Raw genomic sequence first — 17,318 nt, forward strand, 5'->3', positions numbered from 1 at the left:
ACACCAGGAGGCTGTCTCATTTTGCAAAAAGACGCAGGCTTTTGTATCTGCAAAATTTGTATGGTCTCAGGCAAGCTATTTCACCTCTCGGAGTCTCCTTTCTGTTATTTGTAAATTTGGAAATAATAATGGTTACCCTGCAGGATTGTTTTTTATTATTATTGTATTTAATTTTTCGGCTGCAGCACATGGGATCCTAGTTCCCTGACCAGGAATCACACCTGCACCCTTGTGTTGTAAGTGCAGAGTCTTAATAACCACTGGACCACCAAGGAGGTCCACTGCAGCATTGCTTTGAGGGACTAAATGAGATAGTATGTAGGAAGTGCCCAGAGCAGCGCTGGTACCTAATAAGGGTTCAGCATCAGCTGCCTTCTCTCCCTTTGGCATGTCAGTCACGCTCTCCCACCCACTCCAGGGCCTCAGCCACCACCTCTGTCTGAAGTGCTCCTCACTCACCTAACACAGTGCTCCAACCCCCATCATCTCTCTTGACTGACAATCCTGAGTCGATTTTCTCCCCACTTGCGGGGACCTTATTGCCTTCTGTTCTGCCTACAAAAGGCTCTTTCTGAACCGTTTTGACCATGTCTTTTTCCTGCTTATAAAACCTCTTACGACTTCCCTTTGTCTACACGATAAAACCTAACCTCCTTTCCACCTTTCACCTTTCCAGTCTTGCTTTATCTTGCTTTAAGTAGATGTCATACTGCTGTATCAGGTCCAGTGACTGTGGCTCCCTGTTTTAAGCATCTGTTATCCCTGTTTCTTGGGTGTCATTGATCTTTCTCCCTCCCAAGTTGAGGATGGTTTCTGTACTGAATTTTGAAGATGATGATTTCTTGACCTAGTTTAAGAAAGTATTCTATGGAAAAACAAAATAGCAATTTTTTTCTTTATACCTCAGAAGCCACCTGAGTTTTGCCATGGATTTATTCACTGTTTTCCTATGAGCCAGCTGTAGAAAGATCAGAACATCCCATTTCTTTGTAATTTCCCTGTGCTGAGTAGCAGGCCTGGAAAATGATAGATGCCTAAAATTGATCAGGGTAATCGATGCTACGTGAAGTATTTACACATGATGGATGTATCATCTGCCAGATGTGAGTCTTGGCAACGGCTTGCTTGTTTATAAAACCCCAGAGATCTCATTTGTATTAGTGACTAATGTTTGCACATGGAGCTGTTTGCAGTGTTTTAGAAATGACTATTTATTCGACATGCCCACCTTTCTCCTTTACTTTCCCATTTATCACAAGCCTTGCTGCTCTTTCCTACATAACAAAATTAGGGTTTTCTTCAACCTTCTTTCTCCTTGACCTTGCTGATATATGGGGGTGTTTTCACTTTGCATTTCCAACTGGGCTTCCATTTCCCCTCTCCCTCTAATTAAAAACTTATGTGTTGTTGGTATTATCTCCTGAGGCTCTGACTACTCATTACCCATTACTGTACCTACAAATAAACTCTAACACCCCTCATATGGCATTTAGAATCCTCCCCAACCTGGCCTCTGCTGATCTTTCCAGCTGTATGTCTTACTGAGGATCCCAGCATTGGACAGGGATATTCTTGTAAGTGACAGAAACACAGCCTGCCTGACCAGCTTATTCCCACAGAAGTATATATTGAAAGATCCCTGTCTATGAAGAAAGATCTGCCTGAATGAGCGCAGTTCTGGGAATCTCAAAGACAGGAACCAGGGTCTCCAAGACTGTCATTACCTACCATAACGCCATTTCTGCTTCCTCTCATTTTTGCTTGTCTTACGTGTCATTCTCTCCTGCAGATAGGTTTTCCTATACCTGGCAAGCAATAAGGCCACTGTCAGCTGAACTCCTCAATCGGGAAAGTACACCTTTTCCCAGTTGCCCTGGGGGAGGAACTCTGAGTGGCCTGGCTTAGGCCCCTTATATTCCTGGGTGAGTCTCACTAGCTGGGGCATGAGGGGTGATAACTGGCCCAGCTCGCATTGCTGGCCTGACTCTGAGGCCAGGAGGGCAGTGCTGGCTCCTAGATAAAGGGAGTGGGAGGGTGCACTGGGCACACAGAACTCCATGGCTGCTGTTGCTGCTGCTAAGTCGCTTCAGTCATGTCCGACTCTGTGCGACCCCATAGACGGCAGCCCACCAGGCTCCCCCGTCCCTGGGATTCTCCAGGCAAGAACACTGGAGTGGGTTGCCATTTCCTTCTCCAATGCATGAAAGTGAAAAGTGAAAGTGAAGTCGCTCAGTCGTGTCCGACCCTCAGCGACCCCATGGACTGCAGCCTTCCAGGCTCCTCCATCCATGGGATTTTCCAGGCAAGAGTACTGGAGTGGGGTGCCTACCATTCCTGTTTCCTGGACTAGCCACGGTGTGTGTTCCATTCAGTAACAACCAGCGCTCTGTGCCAGGTTCCTAGCCCTCTGTCACCTGAGCTCACAGTCTGGTGGAGGAAACAAATACTCAACAGGTCATTACAATGCAGAGTGTAGTGTGCGGCGACAGAGACAGACTCAGAATGCTGTCAGAGCACAGGCGGGAGGCCTTGGACTCAACCTGTCTCAGTCAAGGAGAATTCTTTTGGAAGAGTGACAGGAGCCTGAGAATACCAGATTCTTACAGAACAGCAGGAGGCAGTGAGGTAATGAGGGAGGGAAGGCATTCCAGGTGAACAACTGCGTGAGGGCCCAGAAGTAGAAGGGATTCAGGAAGGAGGAGCTGTGGTGATGGTGAGGGGGGCGGGGGTTGGGAAAAGCGGGTAAGGCTCTTAAATGCTCACTTCTGGCTTTGTCTCCCCTTCTGCCCCTGAACTGAACTCCAACTTTCGCCTTCAAGACGAACCTCTAAAGCTGTCTTGTCTTTGAATCTGGAGGTAGTGAACTACAGCTTATCACAGCTTCCTCGGGGACTCTGCAGTGTCTCAGGCGCCTCTCTGCTAGACTTCTGTTCTGCCTCCTTTCAGTCATTTATTTACATATCTGAGGTCCTTTATCGCATCAAAAGACCCTTGGATGCAGTAACCATGCCTAAATGTCCTTCTCTCTCACACAGCATGGCTTAGCACAGGTCCTTGTTCATTATCCAAAAAATAATTCTTGAATTGTGATCACTTGGCTAATTGGGCATTTTCCCCCCTTGGGATCAACTAGCAAAATTCTATTGGCTTCATGTGAGTAGAAAGAATCTTTAAAATTATCTATCAACACTTCATCAGCATAGCCAGTGTTTTTTTCCTTTGCCAAAACAAAAAGAGCTTTATAGATTTTAGTGATTATAAAGTTGATACATATGCATACATATAATGTAAGTAATACATAAAAGCGTTAGAATAAATTTAAAACTACACAAGATTCCATCTCCCAAAGGCAACCACTGTTGATATTTCAGATAACAACTTTCCAGACATTTCTCTATAAATCCAGCTGTAATTAACATATCACTTTGTAAGAAGGTAGTTCAAAATACAACATAAGCTAAGTTTCAGAGTTATAAGTTTAAAATAATTTAATAGTTGAGTAAAATGTTTTTTTCTAGATTATCTAAATGAATTCTTGATGTTCTCTGAGGGATTAAGCAACCACTCAATATTTGTTTTGGAAAGTTCTACCTGCTCTTTCTCATTGAAGTATAATTTACATACCATAACATTCAGCCTTTTAAAGTGTATAATTCAGTAGATTTTAGCAGGCTCACAGACTGCACAACTCTCACCAGAACATTTCATCATCCCCTATACCCTTTAGGCCATCACTCTCCATTCATCTCTCGCTTTAGCCCCTGGCAACCACTAGTCTCTCTATCTCTATGGATTTGCCTATTTTGAACATGTCATAGAAATGGAATCCTATAATGTGTACTTGGTGTCTAGTTTCTATCATGTAGCATAAGTGTTCAAGGTTCACTGCATTCTAACAAGAGTCAGTAATCCAGTCCTTTTTAAGGCTGAACAATATCGTATTGTATAGATATACCATATTTTGCTTATCCATTCATCAGTTGATGGACATTTGAGTTGTTTCTACTTTTTGGCTATTATGAATAACATTGTAGTGAACATTCATGTAAAAGTTTTTATCTGAACATATGTTTTCACTTCTCTAGGTAGTATACCCAGGAGTAGAGTATATGGTCATATGGTAACTCTTTGCATAATGATTTAAGAAACTGCCAAACTATTTTCTAAGGCAGTTGTATCCTTTTACATTCCCACTATCTATGTATAAGTTTATGATTTCTCTACACCCTCAACAACAGTTGTTATTGTCTGTCTTTTCTATTATGACCATTCTAGTGGTCATAATAGAAAAGACAGTGGGTATGAGGGGCTTCTCCAGTGGCTCAGCTGGTAAAGAACCTGCCTGCCAAAGCAAGAGATGCAAGAGATGTGGGTTTGATTCCTGTGTCAAGAAGATCCCTTGGAGGAGGAAATAGCAACCCACTTCAGTATTCTTGGGGGCTTCCCTGGTGACTCAGTTGGTAAAGAATCTGCCTGCAATGCAGAAGACCTGAGTTCAATCCCTGGGTGGGGAAGATCCCCTGGAGAAGGGAACGGCAACACACTCCACTATTCTTGCCTGGGAAATCCCTGGACAGAGGGGCTTCAGTTCAGTTCAGTTCAATCACTCAGTCCAGTCCGACTCTTTGCAACCCCATGAATCGCAGCACGCCAGGCCTCCCTGTCCATCACCGTCTCCCGGAGTTCACTCAAACTCATGTCCATCGAGTCGGTGATGCCATCCAGCCATCTCATCCTCTGTCGTCCCCCTTTCCTCCTGCCCCCAATCCCTCCCAGCATCACAGTCTTCTCCAATGAGTTAACTCTTCGCACGAGGTGGCCAAACTACTGGAGTTTCAGCCTCAGCATCATTCCTTCCAAAGAACACCCAGGGCTGATCTCCTTCAGAATGGACTGGTTGGATCTCCTTGCAGTCCAAGGGACTCTCAAGAGTCTTCTCCAACACCACAGTTCAAAAGCATCAATTCTTCGGCGCTCAGCTTTCTTCACAGTCCAACTCTCTTCACAGTCCATACGTGACCACTGGAAAAACCATAGCCTTCACCAGAGGGGCTTGGCAGGCTACAATCCATGGGGTTGCAGAGAGTCAACATGATTGAGCCATTAACACCTTCACTTTGGGAGTACTCTGGGGGCTCAGATGGTAAAGAATTTGCCTGCATTGTGGGAGACCCAGGTTTGAACCCTGGGTTGGGAAAATCCCCTGGGGAAGGAACGGCAACCCACTCCAGTATTCTTGCCTTGAGCATTTAATGGACAGAGGAGTTTAGTGGGCTACAGTCCATGGGATCGCAAAGAGTTGGACACGACTGAGTAGCTAACACACTCAGTATTCTTGCCTGGAAAATTCCATGGACCAGAGGAGCCTGGCAGGCTACATTCCAGCAGGCCACAAAGAGTAGGACACAACTGAATGCACGTGAGTGCTCAAATACACACGCACACACACACACACACACACACACACACACACACAGAGTGAGTATGAAGTAGTATTTCACTGTAGTTTTGATTTGCATTTCCCTAATAATTAATAATATTCATGTGTTTATTGGCAATTTATATATCTTCTTTAGAGAAAAGTTTATTTTTTCAACTCCTTTACCCACTTTTTGTTTGGGATATTTATCTTTTTATTGCTGAGTTTTAAAAGTTCTTTAAAAATTCTGGATACTAGACCTTTATCAGATACAGGATTTGCAAATATTTTCTCCCATTCTGTGGCTTATCTCTTTAGTTTCTTGATACTATCCTTTGAGAAGCAAACATTTTTAAGTTTGATGAATTCTAATTTGTTATTTTTCTTTTGTGGCTTGTGTTTTAGGTGCCATTCTAAGCAATCACTATCTAATACAAGGTCATGAAGATATACACCCGTATTTTATTATAATTGTTTTATTGTTTTAGCTTTTACATTTAGATATTTAGTCCATTATGAGTTAATTTTTGTATGTGGTGTGAGAGAGAGGTCCAACTTCATTCTCTTACATTTGGAGATCTTGTTCGAGGACCATTTGTTGAGAAAACTATTTTTTTCCCCATTGAACTGTCCTGAGGAAAATCAACTGATTATAAATATATGGGTTTATATCTGAACTCTCAATTCTATTCTATTGACCAATAGGTCTACTCTTATACTAGATCCAAGTCGTCTTGATTAGTATAGCTTTGTAATAAATTTTAAAATTAGGAAGTATAAGTCCTCTAACATTTTTCTTCCTTTGCAAAATTGTTTTGTCTGTTCTGGATCTCTTACATTTCTCTATGAATTTAAGGATTAGATAGTTTCTTAAAAACAAACAAACAATCCAGCTAGATTTTGGTAGGGATTGAGTTGAATCTATAGATTAATTTGAAGAATATTGCTATTTTAAGTTCATGAACATGAGATTCTTTGTATTTATTTAGCTCTTAATTTCTTTTAATGATGTTTTAGAATTTCAGTGTGTGGATCTTAAATTTCTGTCTTGAATTTATTCCTAAATGGTTTATTCTTTCAGTACAACTGCACATGGAATTGTTTTCTGAATTTCATTTTTGGATTCTTCATTGCTAGTATACAGAAACAGAACAGTATTTTGTATATCGATCTTGTATCCCACAATCTTGCTGAATTTATTAGTCTAAAAGTGTGTGTCTGTGAATGTCTTAAAATTTTCTTTATATAAGACCAGCCATCTGATAGTTTTACTTCTTTCTTTCCAGTCTGGATGTCTTTTATTTCTTATTCTTGTCTAATCGCCCTGGCTAAAAACTCCATTACAATGCTGGGAAATATTAAGAGAAAATCCTTATTTTGAGAGAAGGCTTTCAGGCTCTCACCATGAAGACTTTTTCTCATTTTAATGTTTGGCAATTTCTTCAGATAAAAATCCTATTTCCTAAAAGTTTTCAGATTATCTGCATTTAAAATGTCTGGAGAGGCGGCTCTCATGGAGGCAGCTAGCGCAAGGCTGTGGAGCTGCCCAGACTAGCAAATAATACAGTCAAGATGGCTAAAGGTGATCCCAAGAAACCAAAGGCAAGATGTCTGCTCATGCCTTCTTTGTGCAGACATGCAGAGAGGAACATAAGAAGAAAAACCCAGAGGTCCCTGTCAATTTTGCTGAATTTTCCAAGAAATGCTCTGAGAGGTGGAAGACCACGTCAGGGAAAGAGAAGTCGAAATTCGATGAAATGGCAAAGGCAGATAAAGTGCGCTATGATCAGGAAATGAAGGATTACGGATCAGCTAAGGGAGGCAGGAAGAAGGACCCTAATGCCCCCAAGAGACCACCGTCTGGATTTTTCCTATTCTGCTCTGAATTCCACCCCAAGATCAAGTCTACAAACCCTGGCTTCTCTATTGGAGATGTGGCAAAGAAGCTGGGTGAGATGTGGAATAACTTAAAGTGACAGTGAGAAGCAGCCATACATCAACAAGGCAGCGGAAGCTGAAGTATGAGAAGGATGTCGCCGACTCTAAGTCTAAAGGGAAGTTTGATGGTGCCAAGGGTCCTGCTAAAGTTGCCCGGAAAAAGGTGGAAGAGGAAGATGAAGAAGAGGAGGAGGAGGGAGAGGGTGAATTAAAACAAACAAACAAACCTGTTGATCTGTCTCCTTGTGAATACCTTAGAGTAGGGAGTGCCTTGATTGACACACTTCTCATCCAAGAGGTGTCTGTTGCCCTCATTATGTTTAATTACCCAGTTGGATCATGATCATTTGTAGTCTCTCAAGGTGCTCTAGCAATTGTCAGTGGTTTACATTAAGTGGCCATGGGTATCCAGAGCACCTGGAAACTGTTTCAAAGTTGTGCATATTTCCAAACATTTTTAAGGTGAAAAGGCTCTTGTGTTCTCCTCACTCTGTGCACATTGCTGTTGGTGTGACAAGGCATTTAAAGATGTTTCTGGCATTAAAAAAAAAATTTCTAAGGTGGTGTGTTAATTCTATGGTCATTGGCTAGAAATCCCGAGTTCCCAACAGTACATATCTATAGTCTGTAAAAAGAACAAAGCAACCGAGACACACTCTTGATGCTCCTTGCTTGGTATGGAGGCTGTGGGGGCAATGCCTTCTGGAGGGGCGGTAGCTCAGAGCCTGCACTGTGGGGCTGGACCTGTGGACACTGCAGTGGGCATCCATTTAGCTTCAGGTTGTCTTGTTTTTGTATACGGTGACATAGCATCCTGCTGCCATTCTTAGCTGTGGAAAAGGCGGGGTGGGGGTGGGGGGTGGGGGGGTGGTGGCGGTGGTCAGCAAGCATGAGAAGTGTTTTGGATCCTTTTTAGTTGAAGTGCGGTAGTTTTAAACTGGTGTGTGTTTTTTTTTTTTTAAACAAACTGTAGAGCTGTTCATTGTCAGCAAAGCCAAGAGCCACTGCACCAGTGGAAGTTCAAGAACCTTCTGTACTAAACACGATCTGCAATGTTGTTATTTTTTTTTTTTGTATGTTTAGAATGTTGAAATGTTTTTGAAGCTAAATAAACAGTATTACATTTAAAAATAAATAAATAAATGTCTGGAATCTCGAGGCTATAGCCTTGGTACTGCTGCTGCTCTCGCTCCAGGGTCTGCTTGATGACTGCCTCCTGCGAGCAGTGCCGCCCCCCCACCCTGCCCCCGCCGCCAGTCCTTGATGCAGCTCTGTAACTCAATCTGCTGCAGCTCGCTACTGAATCGATTCAAATACCTTTCAGTTAATTCACAAGCATCTCTCTTTGAATATCCCACTTTTTTGAGGTTCAAGATGGTTTTGAAACGACTGCAGTTTTTCACCAATAAGGTTGAGATCCAACACCTTTTCATTCTTCAGTTTTCCCTTTTTTTTCTTGTTTGTGGGCCTTTGAGTTGCTTTTTTACTGTATGTATGGATGACTTTTTTCTTGTCTTACACTTTTTCCCTTTGGTGCTTTAGGCTAAAAGAAATGTAAGTTAAAACTTCTGGATTTATTTGGTGGTTCAGTGATCGAGAATCCGCCTGCCAATGCAGGGACACCGTAAAAATACCTGCTGCAGGAAGATTCTACAGGCCCCGGGGCAACTAAGCCCACAAGTGGCAACTATTTAAGCCCCTGGACCTAGAGCCTGTGCTCGTGGTAAAGTCCTCATGGTGAGGGACTGCTAGATCTCCAACTCACATGCCTGCACTCATCTTCCGTGGCAGCGGCAGTTCACAAGGTGACTCGCTCTTTTTTAATTCACTTTAAAAAAATTTCTCTTCTTCAGTTGAATCATCTCAATTGACCTAACTGCAAGTTTGCTGATTCTTACTTCTGCCTGCTCAATTCCACTGTTGAGTTCCTTTAGTAAATGTTTTTATTTTGGTTATAGTGTTAATACTTTTCAACCTCAAATTTCGATTTGGTGTGTCTTTATAATTTCTATCTCTTTATTGTTATTCTCTATTTGCTGAGACATTATTCTCATTCTTTTATTTAATTCTTTAGATATTGTTTCTTTGCCTTCTTTGAACATAATTGTGTGTGTGTGTGTTAGTTGCTTAGTCGTGTCCGACTCTTTGCAACCCCATAGACTGTAGCCCACCAGGCCTCTCTGTCCGTGGGATTCTCCAGGCAAGAACACTGGAGTGGGTTGCCATTTCCTTCTCCAAAAGGAACTATAGAAAGAAAGAAAGTCAAGTCGCTCAGTCGTGTCCAACTCTTTGCGACCTCATAGACTGTAGCCTACCAGGCTCCTCCATCCATGGAATTTTCCAGGCAAGAGTACTGGAGTGGGTTGCCATTTCCTTCTCCATGAACATAATTAAAAAGCTAAGTTAAAATAACTGGGTTTCCTCAGGTAGAGTTTCTATTGATTGCTTTTCAATTGAAGCATATTGTATCATATGCTTCACTATATGACACAGTCTCTCTTTTTCTTTGCATATCTTCTATTTTTTTGTTGTTATTGAAAACTGGACATACCTAATAAAACAAAAAGCAACTCTGGAAATCAGATTTTCCCCCCATCCTCAGAATTTGTTTCTGCTATTCCCTGGAGTGTGTCAGGGCATGTTTCCTGATATGCCTTTGTATATCTGATTGTTTTAGCCCTGCCCTAACTAGAGCTCTCATCTGCATTCTGACTCTCCCTTCTGAGTCTTGCAGGCAACCCAGGCACCTACAAATATTGGGATTTATTGTTACCCAAGATTCCTCTGTGGTCACAGCACATTTTCACACGAGACACTTTGGATTAACTTCAAGATTTGTCTGGACATTTGGCTGAAAACTTCCTCCAGCTTTGGCTTCTGTGACAAAGACTCTATTTATTCTCCCTCTACCTCTTTCTGCTCCTCTTTGACTCTTTACTGGGCTCATTGTCTTGCTTGGGGTTTGCCATACTCTCACTTTTCTCTTTCTCCTCTCTCCAAATGTATCTAGTCTTCTTCAACTCTCTCCTCTCTGTAGCTCTTCCATGATGAAGTTGGAATGCAGTGATAATGAGAGTAAGCTTTGGAGTCAGCCAGACCTGGGTTTGATATCTGGCTTGGACATTTACAAGCTGGGGAATCTTGGACAAGTTTATTTACAGCTCCATTTCTCAGTTTCTCATCTATCCAATAAGGATAATAATTATACTGCCTCAAGGAGTTTCATGAGGCTTAAAACCTTCATGTGCTCATGACAGAGTAAGTGCTCAAAAAATTAGCTTTGGGGTTCTACCGTCACTTAGACTCAGTCAATCCAAACCAAGCTCATAATTTCACTCCAAATAAACCCTTCTGTCTTCCATGCTCTCCAGCCCTCTAGTCTCCTCACTTTGTGAGTCACCTGTAATCTGGACTTGTTCACTAAGATGATGACTTCCCACATGAATCTAATATCACCAGAGCTTTTGAATGCCCAGTTTTTGTTTTCTTTATTCTTGGAGCATCATTCACTTAATCCTGCTAACTTTTCTTTCAAAATATCCCTCTCCCTATCTTTTCTTTCTGCCTTCACTGACTTTGCTCTAGCTCCACCCTCACTGAACTCTCAGTAGAGTGACACTCCCTGATACCACAGCTTCCTATCTGCCTCACAGGAGCTAGATTCCAGGCAGCTTCCTGTGGTCCCTGTGGCTCTTGTCCTTTTTTCTGGCAAGGTGGAGCCACACACTAGCCAGAGAAACTATGGGAGGGGGTTAACTGTGGGATTTGAAGGCAGGAGTTCTTGATTCTAGACAAAGCTCCGCCATGGACTTACTAGAGAACCCAGACAAGCCCTTCATGTTCTTTGGATCTTGGTTTCCCAATCCATGCAGTGGGGATGCAGAATTGAACTGTTTTGAGTGCTCCTGCCAGCTCTGATGTATGCTGATTTATCACATGTGATTTCTTTCACACGCCAGTCTCGTTCATGGGGCTTCTGAGATATTGTTCTTCATTCTTTCTCTACTTTGATAGACTTGTCTTCTAAGGCAAACTCTCCTTTGCCAAGTTTTATGCAGACCTCATTTCCTGCCCCTGACTCACTCTTGGCTTCTTCCCCTCCCCTGTAGCCTAGGGTGTGTATGCTGATACACAAATTTACTCTGATTGTTGGTGCAGCTTCTACTTCTGTTGTCACTTGGTCTTTCCAGAGAACCTCTGCATTATGCCTCTCCTATTCCATCCAGCTGCTACACTGATACATACAGGACTTCCCTGGTGGCTCAGACGGTAAAGTGTCTGCCTACAATGCGGGAGACCTGGGTTTGATCCCTGTGTCGGGAAGATCCCCTGGAGTAGGAAATGGCAACCCACTCCAGCATTCTTGCCTGGAAAATCCCATGGACAGAGGAACCTGGTAGGCTACGGTCCAAGGGGTTGCAAAGAGTAGGACACGACTGCATGACTTCACTTTCACTTTCGCTACATTCATGGCCTGTGGGCTCTTTCTAAAGCATAAATTGGAACTTGTCACCACCTTGCTGAAAAACCTTCTGTGGCTCCGTACATCCCCAGAATAAAGTTTATTTCCTGAACCTCCTTTCGTAGGTTCCCACGCTCCTCTACAGTCTGAACCCAGCTGTTTCTCTGTTCAGTTGTTTCTGAAGGAATGGTCCTTCCAACTTTTACTCTCTGTTCCCTCTGCCTGGACTGCACCTTTTCCCAATGCAAAGAAGGATTGCATACTTCTTTGTCTGTTGAAATCCTGCTTACCCATCAGGTCTCAGATCAGCTATCACTTTCTTGTGAAGCCTTTCATGATGTCTTTATTCAAAGCAAAGCCCTATTGCTTTCGGATCCCCCCAGGATGTTACTCATCCAGTAGAGAAGAATCACTTTCTTCTTCATATTATAATAAAGGCAAAGACAGTGTCTGTTTTAGGACAGGTGCTTGGCAGATATGGTCTTCACTGGTGACTCAGACAGTAAAGAATTCACCTGCAATGCAGGAGACCTGGGTTCAATCCCTGGTTTGGGAGGATCCCCTGGAGAAGGGAATGGCAACCCACCTCAGTATTCTTGCCTGGAGAATCCCATGGACAGTGAAGCCTGGAGGGCTACAGTCCATGAGGTTAACAAAGAGTAGGAGATGACTGAACGACTAAGCACACACACACTTGGCAGGTAGGTAGTGCTCAGTAAACATTTGTTGAAAAAGTGAATAATTTTTCTCAGGTTATCTGGCTTTAGACTCACTCCCCAATCAGGCTACTTGAGAGGCCACCTCCAATTCGTCTATCATAGAAAGATCTTCCCAAAGGGCAGCTTGGTTTATCTGCTGCTGAACCCAACTCCTGTTCATCCACATTTAAACAAAGGAACAGGAAGAAGCAAGGATTAGTGCAAGATCCGCATCACTGAGTGCAGAGACACCTACTAGCATGGGGAACTCTGGTGGAATTCTCTGCCAGTGTGCACAAAAGCAAGTGGTTGATGATGTCCACAGCCAGGATTTGCATTGGTTGAGCTGGGGAATCTGAACATTTGGATCCTTCCAAATACTAGGTTGTCAGAGCTAGAGCTGGCCTTCGAGATCACCATGTCCAAATAGATGCAGAAGCTAAAGCCCCATGAAGGCTTCCCTAGGTCACACAGCAGGTTGGAGCAGGGCTGAGAAAGAAACCCAGGGCTCTCACTCCTAGGTCTGAGCTCCTCCCTCTCCACCAGGCTGTGAAGTTTTGTAAGAATTGTTGTAACTCCTGAATGTCTTATTTCATGAACAGGGATTTTCTTAGAGCTGGATTAATATGACCTTGAAATGGGCACCAATGCTTTAAATTGCAAGAGCAGAAACACTCATGGATGAGTAAGAGAAAGAGAGAGGGAGAGGGAGAGAGAGAGAGAAGAAGGGTGGGAGAGAAGAGGCAGACAGAGAGAAATACAGAGGGAATGAGACGTGGACAAAGAAAGAGACAGAGACAGAAAGAGAGAGAGATGAAAATGATCAATGATCGACAGGCAAAGAGGCCAAAAGAGAGTCAGAAAGAGACAGTGTGTGTGAGACAGAGGAAGCAGAGATGGTATGCTAACAGAGTCCTCCCTCTATTCTGCCTATCTCCTCCCTCTACCCAGCCCTGGGAAATGCTTCAAAGGTGAATACAGCTGTTTTCACTTTGGGTTCTCTGAGGCTCATAGGATGACATGGCCCCAGACATCCTAAGACTTTTTTATTGGGAGCTGCAGCTTCAGCTCTTTGGGTGGCATATGCATATGAGGTGAGGATTCAAGAAAAGTGTTGGGGTTTATCCAGTAGCTTCTTCCAGGTTTCCTGGGGCTGCAAAAAGAGCTCAGTGGAGCAGGGATGTCAAGAACTCTGGCTCTGGTTTGGGTTTGGCACTGCCTGGCTGGGTGTCTTGAGGTTTTCAACCCAGGCTTTGGACCAGCTGATCCCAGAGGGCTTCTAGTTATAAAATTCATGACTGAGCCTTTGGATTTAAAGATAAATGGTTCTAGCTCTTCTTGGATGCTCAGCCATTACTTTGGAATTGTGTTTGCCATCAAGGATGTGAAAAGAGAAGGATTATACATCTAAGGAGACAGACTCCACATGTTGATACCTCCAACAACAACAATAACAACAACAAAATCTTCTTGGTAGAAATGTTAAGTTACAGACCATCAGAGCTGGAGGAGCACCAGACACATCTTTATTAATTTATTCATTGCTCAGATGGGAGAGAGAGACACAGAAAGCCATTACCGAAGTAGAAGCTACAACTTAGATCTACTGGTTCCCAGCCATGTCCCAGGTGTCAGACTAAATGTTGAGTGGCAGGGGGTGGGGGAGTTGGGAGAACACAACTGGGGTTTCATTGGCAATGAGAATAGCCAAGGTGCCAGAAACATCCCCAGATTTTGGGTTGGGCAGCACTTCTTTACCCTTCCCACTCCACACTTTAAGTTAGGTCATTATTCAGAACTTGTTGTATAGTCCCACATCATTGCTCTAGGAGCTGAGAGGCAACTGGCTGCACACTTACCCTTCATTCACAAAGAACTCCGACTCGCAGCTCCTCTGTCTCAAAGCCTTGCCAATTGTTTCAGCACTATCTTGGAGGAGGTTGCTTCAAGCTTTGGAGAGTGCTTGACAGTGGCTGAAGAAGGTAGCAGATGGGATAGTTGGGAAGGTGAAAGGGATGTTAAAAAGATGAAGGTCATTAAAACCTTATTTACATTACACACCACAAATCACCAAGTGATGGACCTGACTTCCAAAGGCATGCTGGGGCTATCTTTTTCTTCATTCCCTTACTTATTCATATACTTACTCATTTATTCAGTAACAAACCAACCAGTCATTATTGATGTACATGCCCAGGAGTGTTGATGGTGGTGGAGGTAGGTGGCATTGGTGGTGGTTGGTAGTGGTAAGGGGTGCTTTTACCGGTGGGTGGTATTGTTGAATGTTAGCAATTGTGGAGGCACTGATGTGGTGGTGGTAGTGGGTGGTAGTGATAGGTTGGTAGTGTTGGTAATGATGGGTGCTGGTGATGAGAGATGGGTGTTATTTGTGGGGGTGTATTGATGGGCAGTGGCGATGGCAGTGTTGTTGATGGGGTAACAGTGGTGGTGCCGAGTGGGTTATGCTGGTGGTGAGGGGGTAGTAGTGACAGGTGTTGTTTTAGGATAAAGGTATTTTTAATGGGGGTAATGGTAATAGAGATTTGTTGTTTATGACGATCATGGTTTTGGAGATGGTGATTGTGATGGTGTTTTTTAAAAATAATTTAAAAACCTTGTTTATTTTGGCTGTGCTGGGTCTTCATTGCTGTGCAGGCTTTCCTCTGGTTGTGGTGAGCAGGGGCTACTCTCTAGTTGCCGAGCTTGGGCTTCTCATTGCAGTGGCTTCTCTTGTTGCTGGGCATGGGCTCTTGGGCATGCAGGCTTCAGCCTTTGTGATTTCCAGGCTCTAGAGCACAGGCTCAATAGTTGTGGCACATGGACTTAACTGCTTCTCAGCATGTGGGGCCTTCCTGGACCAAGGATTGAACCTGTGTCTCCTGAACTGGCAGGTGGATTCTTTACCACTACCAGAGAAGCTACCAGAGAAGCCTTGTGATGGTGTTTTTAATGATGATAATGAGGTGCTGTTTTGAGGGGTAGTGATGGTGTAGGCTGCTGTCCATGGGGTCGCTAAGAGTCAGACACAACTGAGTGACTTCACTTTCACTTTTCACTTTCATGCATTGGAGAAGGACATGGCAACCCACTCCAGTGTTCTTGCCTGGAGAATCCCAGGGATGGGGAAGCCTGGTGGGCTGCTGTCTATGGGGTCGCACAGAGTTGGACACGACTGAAGTGACTTAGCAGCAGCAGCAGCAGCAGATGGTGGGTGAGTGGTTGTGACTGTGGCAGTATTGTTGACGGAGGTTGTATTTTCTACTGCTGTCACAAGTTACCACAAATTTAGTGGCTTCACGCAGCACAGAATTATTGCCATATACTTTTGTAGGTCAGAAATCCAATGTAGGGCTCCATAGGTTAAAATGAAGGTGTCAGCCAACTGAGTTCCTCTCTGGGGGCTTTGAGGGAAAAAATCTGTTTCTGGCCTTTTCCAGCTCTTAGAGAACACCTGCATTCCTTGGCACATGGCCCCCTTCTTCCCTCTTCAAGGCCAGCAATATCACAGCTCTCCGACCTTCCTTTTATTGTCAATCTCTAACCACAGCCAAGAAAGAGTCTCTGTTTTTATATACTCAGTGGTTAGATTGAACCCACACAGATAACCCAGGATAATTTCCCCATTTCTAGGTCCTTGTCCTTAATCACATCTAGAAAGTTCTTTTGCTATGTAGAGTAATATATTTATAGGTCCCAGGGATTAGGCTGTGGACCTCTTTGGAGAGTAACTGTTCTATCATAGGACTTAGAGTCGTGGGGGTGGTGATGATGATGGTAGTGATGATGATGCTGGTGGTGGTAACTCTGGTGGGTTTTGTTGATTGGGGTGTCAGTGATAGTGTAGTAATGGGGGTGGGTGACAGTGGTTGTAGTGATAGGGGAAGAGGTGATGGTGATGATGTTCGTGGGCAGTGGGTGTGATAGTGTGGGCAGGTGGTGGGTGTGATAGTGTATTTTTGAAAAGGGGAATGGTGGTGGTAACAATGGAGATATTGGAGGTGGCAAGCTGGGCAGTGGGGACAAATCACCCCGTTTGGTTCTCAGTGTACTTGTAGTCTGGTTGAGAAGAAGGTGTGACCTGGCTACAACACCGTAACTGCAGATGTACAATGCTCAGGGATGTGGAGAGGGAAATGAAGAGCTTTGGGGCCTTGGAAGAGGTAGAAGTTTGTGCTGGTTAGGGCTTAGGAAGTTATTCCTGGATCCTGAAGTGTAAGTAGCCATAATTAAAGAAGAAATCTACATAAAATAATAGTTTTATTGCTTTTATATTTGTAATGACTGCTAATTCAACAGAACCAAGACATATAGAAAAGTACAAATAAGAAAATTTTAAATTAACCAAAGTCTCACTTCCTAGACATAATGATGGGGGAGACAAGTCATTTTCACATTCGGAAATGGAGGTTTAGAGGTTCTGGACTCAGGACATTCCCTTCCAGACGGAAGAAGCAGAATGAGTGATGGCCTGAAAGTGCCAGAAGGTAGGGGTTATTCCAGAGCAGCTGTGCCCATCAGCAGGCATGAGGATCCTGCCTTCCACTGGGGAAGAGAGAAGGCACATGGGGCAATAAAAGTGGACATCCTTCTGACAGAGTTGGACAGGGGTGGGTGGGGTGAGGGTGGAGCAGAATGGGCTCTCCCTCTCCCTGTCCTTCATCCTGTGACCCGCCCGGGTGAGCAGATAAGCTTTGCGGATCATTGTGTTCTGTGTGTCACTCCCAGGAGCATATTGAAGTGTATCCAAGCAGGTTGCTGCAGCATCCCAGTGAGCAAGGGAGATCTGGAAAGGAACAAGATC

General features: G+C 43.8%; 2 pseudogenes; one reads left to right on the forward strand and one right to left on the reverse strand.

Annotated features, from left to right (window-relative positions):
* Positions 1–1,840: 1,840 nt before the first annotated feature.
* The window catches only part of LOC113897455, a 52,439-nt pseudogene continuing 36,961 nt past the window's right edge, over positions 1,841–17,318 (reverse strand).
* Positions 6,992–7,553, forward strand: LOC113897850 (annotated as a pseudogene).

This window comes from Bos indicus x Bos taurus, chromosome 8, assembly GCF_003369695.1.
Source record: "Bos indicus x Bos taurus breed Angus x Brahman F1 hybrid chromosome 8, Bos_hybrid_MaternalHap_v2.0, whole genome shotgun sequence".
Classification (NCBI taxonomy): domain Eukaryota; kingdom Metazoa; phylum Chordata; class Mammalia; order Artiodactyla; family Bovidae; genus Bos; species Bos indicus x Bos taurus.